General features: G+C 39.0%; 1 long non-coding RNA gene across 1 annotated transcript; it reads left to right on the top strand.

Moving 5' to 3' along the window:
* The first annotated feature begins 1,842 nt into the window (after positions 1-1,842).
* LOC142174912 (uncharacterized) lies at positions 1,843-3,566 on the top strand. The gene is made up of 3 exons (XR_012704005.1): positions 1,843-2,026; positions 2,519-2,570; positions 3,245-3,566. It is a non-coding gene; the product is annotated as an uncharacterized LOC142174912 (long non-coding RNA).
* Positions 3,567-6,000: the final 2,434 nt, after the last annotated feature.

A 6,000-nucleotide genomic window follows, 5' to 3' on the forward strand; every position in this document is an offset into this window, starting at 1 on the left:
CTGACGGACAGGCTGAACGTACCATTCAGACACTGGAAGATATGCTACGAGCATGTGTTCTAGATTTTAAGGGGAATTGGGATGATCATCTTCCACTCATAGAATTCGCCTATAACAATAGCTACCATTCCAGTATTAAAATTGCCCCATACGAGGCACTATACGGGAGGAGATGTAGATCACCAGTTGGATGGTTCGAAGTCGGTGAAACAGAATTATATGGGCCAGATTTGATTCACCAAGCTATTAAGAAGGTGAAAGTGATACAGGAGCGATTGAGGACGGCACAAAGCAGGCAAAAATCTTATTCTGATGTCCGACGTCGTGATCTAGAGTTTGAGGTTGGTGATTGGGTTTTCCTGAGGATCTCACAAATGAAGGGTATTATGATTTTTTGGAAGAAAGGTAAGCTGAGTCCAAGGTATATCGGGTCGTATAAAATTCTTCGACGGATTGGATAGGTTGCTTATGAGTTAGAATTGCCATCCGAATTGGAATTTGTCCACCCGGTATTCCATGTATCTATGTTGAGAAAATGTATTGGAGACCCTTCTCGAGTCGTCCCTATCAAAGATGTACAAGTTACAGAGGACCTATCATATGAAGAAGTGCCAGTGGCGATATTAGATCGGCAAGTCCGCAAGCTGAGAACAAAAGATGTAGCTTCCGTCAAAGTATTATGGAGGAACAAAAATATGGAAGAAATGACATGGGAAGCAGAAGAGGAGATGAAGTCTAAATACCCTTACTTATTCCAGAATGAAGATAACAAGGATGCTGGTGGAAGACAGGATACATTGGAAGGTGAAACGGCTCTATGAGGTAAGCAATAATTTGAGAATACTCCTCCTTAATACAAAATGATGATATGTAGATAATGTAAATACGCATAATGCTTTGTGTAGCCTTGTGAAGCCATATGTTGGGCTTAATTACATGCAAGTTTTGCTAGTGACCATTTTATAGGGGAAAATTGATCGGAAATTTCCATTGGAATCCACGATGATTTAAACTCCCCATAAACCCTTACATTCGAGGACGAATGTTCCTAAGGGGGGAGGGTGTTACAACCCATATCCACATGTGTTAGTTCATGCCATATATTAGTTAACAAAAATCCAAGAAGGAATTATCTTTTAGATGATAAGAAGTCAATCCTATTGGTCTTAAGTGATACAAGAGTGTATAAGGGTGATTAACCAGTATTAGAAGTTAAACGAATCAAGGATGTTGTAACTCGTATTTTCAGGTAATCTAGCGGTGCTTAATACACTCAAGAGGTCATTTATTAAGGTATTTTAATCATATAATATCCGTATCATAAGTCTTGAAGTCAAACGAGTTATGAAACAAAAGTCGACAAAAGTTGTCGCAACTTAGGTTCATAATTTTACTTAAACATTGGGTCAAATGTTTCTAATCTTTTCTCATAATTTACAAGGAATTACGGGGTGATATACAAACCAAATTAAATATCTAGGAGTCTAGTTTTCAACGCATTAAACCGTTCATCGATATGATCTCGCAGTAGAGAGATATTCGCGTTTTTGCGAGACTGCGCCAAGCACCTCTCTATGGGGCCCACTAAGTCGGTTTAAGATATTTGGACCTATATAGGATGACTCCAACCCGTTTTAAGTCATTTATTTACACTATTTTCAGACCTTAGAACCCTAGGAACATCCTCTCAAGGTTCTCTCAAGATTCAAGACCCAAAAAAGGGCAAACAACACAAATCAAGTGTCGGGAATTCCGTGGCGCTAGTAAGTCTCTTGTTCTTCTTGTTGTTGCTCATTTTTGTGTCGTTCCAGCTCGTGTGGGAGGTTGTTTTAAAGGGTTTATGTTCTGTAAATACTCCCTCATGTTCTTAATATCAATCCTAGGTGATTTCAAGCCTTCTAAAGTGATTCTAGTGCTGAAAAACACTAATTGATCGCTAGTTTCGCTTTTTTGTTGTTGTGGCAGCATTGGAGGGATATTTCATGGAAATTTAAGATCAAATTGGAGTTGTTATTTCTGTATAAAGGTAAGTAACCTTTTACTCTATATGTATTTAAGATTATCCAAGTTGCAGCTAAGCCATTGAAGCTAGAACTTGTGAAATATATATCGAAAGGCTTGGAAGTAATGTTATTGTTTTGTGGACTGTTTTGCGTTGTTGTTGGGCTGCGTATTTTACTACAATCTTGTGGAGTTTTGGAGGAGGAAGGGTGTGGAGAAACATCATATATATATGTAGGGTTATGGGCTGATAGTTATTCGTAACATTTCCAGGTTGTTTGACACGACTACGGTGGTCGTCGTATGTATGGAGTGATTAGGCTGTGTGTGGACTATTTTGGGAGGCTCAATATGTTTATTATTGATTTTGTTTGGGCTGTTTGGTGATTGTTTTGAATGGTGTGAGGTCATATATATAGGGGAGGTGCTGTCCGTTTCATCGTAAAATAGGTCGTGGTCGATACATAATAGTTATGACGCTTAAATGATAACGATAGTATCGTTTCTCTTATTGTAGACTAAGGAGTTTTGACAATTGCATAGCTTGAGATTGGGGCAGTGTATACAAGGTATGTGAGACTATCCCTTTTCTTCTTTTGCACGATTCCAATTGTACATAATGTAATGAACGATCTTCCAAGATACTCTACTCTTAGAAGCTAGTAGTACTTACCTTGTTTTCCCTCTTATGGAACGATTGATGTTAATGTTGCTTCTCTTAGTCTTATGTTATCAATGTTGTAGGTACTTCATGATTCTTATAAGGTTCATAGTGAAGACTTAGTCCTAATAACGTGTACAGAGGATACCAACCTTACGTCACTCCGAAAGGTTTAGAATGTGATTCCATGAGTCGAGCATGCATTATATATATGTATCTATTTTACTCTACCGAGCCACGCTATAGTTGGCCGTGTACGGCACCTATTGTGCAACCACTGATCAGTTGGGTTTTACCGAGCTCCACGTGGCCGGGTACGATTCTACCGAGCCTATTATGGCCGGGTACGATATGATGATAATGATGCCCACAGAGGCGAATGCTTTAAAGGTTTATGTATTTATACATATGTATCATGCATTTCATGTAAGTAGCCCTCAGAGGTACTAAGATGTTACAGGTTGTATATTCTCTATCCTTGCTTACATTACTGATCGCATTTATGGTTCCTTGCCTTACATACTCAGTACTTTATTCGTACTGACGTCCTTTTATTTGTGGACGCTGCATGTCGTGCTGCAGGTCCTGATAGACAGGCAAGTGCAGCTCCCCCACCACAGTAGACTGTCCAGTTCAGCGGTGATTGGCGAGATCCCTTCTCCGGACTTGCCTTGGTCTTGGTATGCAATTTTTGTTATAGACATTATGGATATGTTGGGGCCCTGTTCCGGCTATGTTGCAACACTTATGTTCTTTTAGAGGCTCATAGACAGGTGTCGGCTCATGTATAGTTTGGTATGCCTTGTCGGCTAGTTTTTGTTGTATATTCTTTCATAGTAGCGATGTAGCTCATACCTTATACGTAGTTTCTTGATTGTCTGGTCATCCCCTGCTATGTATGTTCATGCCGTCATATTTTATTGTTGGTTGTCCATGATCTAGGTCTACCATTTATATTGATCTCGTCAGCCTTAAAAGATAATAATGAAGGTTAGATGAAATGTACGCTGGTGCTCGGCAAGTGTGGTCGGGTGCTAGTCATGGCCCTTCAGTTTGGGTCGTGACAAAATAATACCTTAAAAGATAAAATTATGAAATTTTTAAAGAAATATTTATAAATTACATCACAATAAGTATATTTATATATTAAATATATCTAAAATTTCTATATATGTAATGTCGGGTTGGTTTGGTTTCAAAAAACCAAACCTAACCAATTATGGTCGGGTTTTTTTTCCCAGCACCAAACCAAATCAAACCAAACCATAGTCGGATTTTTTTTCTCGGTTTGACTCAGATTATCGGGTTGGTGCAGTTTGTCGGTTTCCTTTGTACACCACTAAAATCAGGCATGAACTAGGTCCATCCCAGTGGTCCATCCCTTAGGTTCATAAAAATGGGCAGATTCGAGCATGTGGGATACACGTGAAGGAGATAAGCTTAACCTGGTGTATTTAATATCTCCTGATCGAATTGATAAGGAGAAGGACTCCTTAATCAAAGAGAACACTATCCAAGATAGGGAAGAAGTTAGAAGTTGAAATCAACTAGAACTCTTCCACCAAGGAAGAGTTGTATCAGAACTCTAGTTATTTCTTCATCTACTAACTCTATAAATTGCAGGATGTTGTCACATTACAAGTGTTGCACAAAAATGCAAGAGTTAAATGTGAATTGAGAGCAAAATAGCAAGGCTTTTGCAAGAAGTTCGTGTGTGATTCAAGTGTGCAAACCTGAAGCTACATGAACCAGATTGAATAACCAACTCCATAAAGAGTTTTATGTGTCTTTCTTTGTTTTTAGTTCAATTAGAGTAGGTGTTTTCATATTGTACCTTTCAGCTTTATCTAGATGCAATTGTAATAGGTACTTTGAGTATTCAAGTTAGAGCTAACTTGAAGTTGTCGCAACAGTTAGAGGCTGGTTGCTACAATGGGATTAGAGGTAATCCTTAGGTTTACAAAGAGTTTTGTAAATGATATTTTGGCTCAGTGATTTAGTGAATTGTTGGGAAAATCCTACTGAGTAATAGGTCATGTTTTTTTCACCTTTTGAGCTGGGTGTTTTCCACATAAAATACTTGTGTTCTTTACTTTCTACATTTATTCTTTTGCAAAAGTAGCAGAAGGAACACATAGAAGAACCAGGTCCTTCTATAATCTAGTTAAGTGAAAATGGGGTACCTAACAAATCACCCCCATCTCTATTATGTGGTATTGAAGTATAAAATATCAATTGGTATCAGAGTAGGTTATCCTTGAAGAGGCTAACACCTTAGGAAAAGATCAAGATGAGTGCACCACCAGAAAACTGGGAAGGGTAATCCACCGCTAGGCCTCCACTCTTTAATGGCCAGTACTACTCTTAGTGAAAAAACAGAATGAGAGATCACATCATTGGAGAAGACTATGAGGTATGGGATATTGTCATTGATGGTCCCCTGGCTACCATGAAGAAAACTGCTGAAGGAGTAGAAGTGCCAAAAACAAGAGTTGACTGCATTGTTGAGGATTTGAGGAAATGGGAAAAGAATGCTAAAGCCAAGAAATGGCTTGTGTGTGGACTTGGTCCAGACGAGTGTAGTAGAATTCAAAACTGTACTACTACTAAGGAAATCTAGGACACTTTGCAAGTAGCTCATGAAGGAACATCTCAAGTGAAGAGGTCCAGAGGAACACTGCTGTATTCTCAATATGAGAATTTCACTATGAAGGAAGGGGAAACCATACAGGAGATGTATACAAGGTTCACCATACTGACAAATGAACTTAAGTCTCTTGGAAGGGTTATTCTTGAAGAGGACAAAGTTGAGAAAATTTTGGCAAGAGTTGTGCCAGTCACTTGGGAAAGCAAAATCACTGCCATTAAGGAATCAAAGAACATTGCCACTCTTAAGTTGGACAAGCTAATTGGAAATCTCACAGCCTGTGAACTTAGAAGGCAAACCATGAAGGTGGATGCACCCAAGAAGGAAAGGAGCCTGGCATTCAGAAGCACTGAAGGTGCTAATCTAGAGGAGGATGAAATGATCATGATCACAAAGGACTTCAAGAATTAATTAATGAGAGGAAAGAGTCCTTCAAGATGTTTAAGATACAACAAACCAAGGGTTCCAGAAAAACAAACCAATGAGGGGTGTTACAAGTGTGGCAAGACTGATCAACACATCAAAAACTGCCCTTAATGGGAAATTGAATGGAAGAAGGAAAGAGATGAACGAAGGAACAGGTTCAACCCAAGAAGAACAAAGGATCAACAAAGGCTATGGTTGCTACCTAGGGAGAAAGCTCAGATGAGGACGTAGAGGGTGAATATGGAGATGAACAAGCACTTATGAC

Source organism: Nicotiana tabacum, chromosome 3 (assembly GCF_000715075.1).
Source record: "Nicotiana tabacum cultivar K326 chromosome 3, ASM71507v2, whole genome shotgun sequence".
In the NCBI taxonomy this organism is placed as follows: Eukaryota; Viridiplantae; Streptophyta; class Magnoliopsida; order Solanales; family Solanaceae; genus Nicotiana; species Nicotiana tabacum.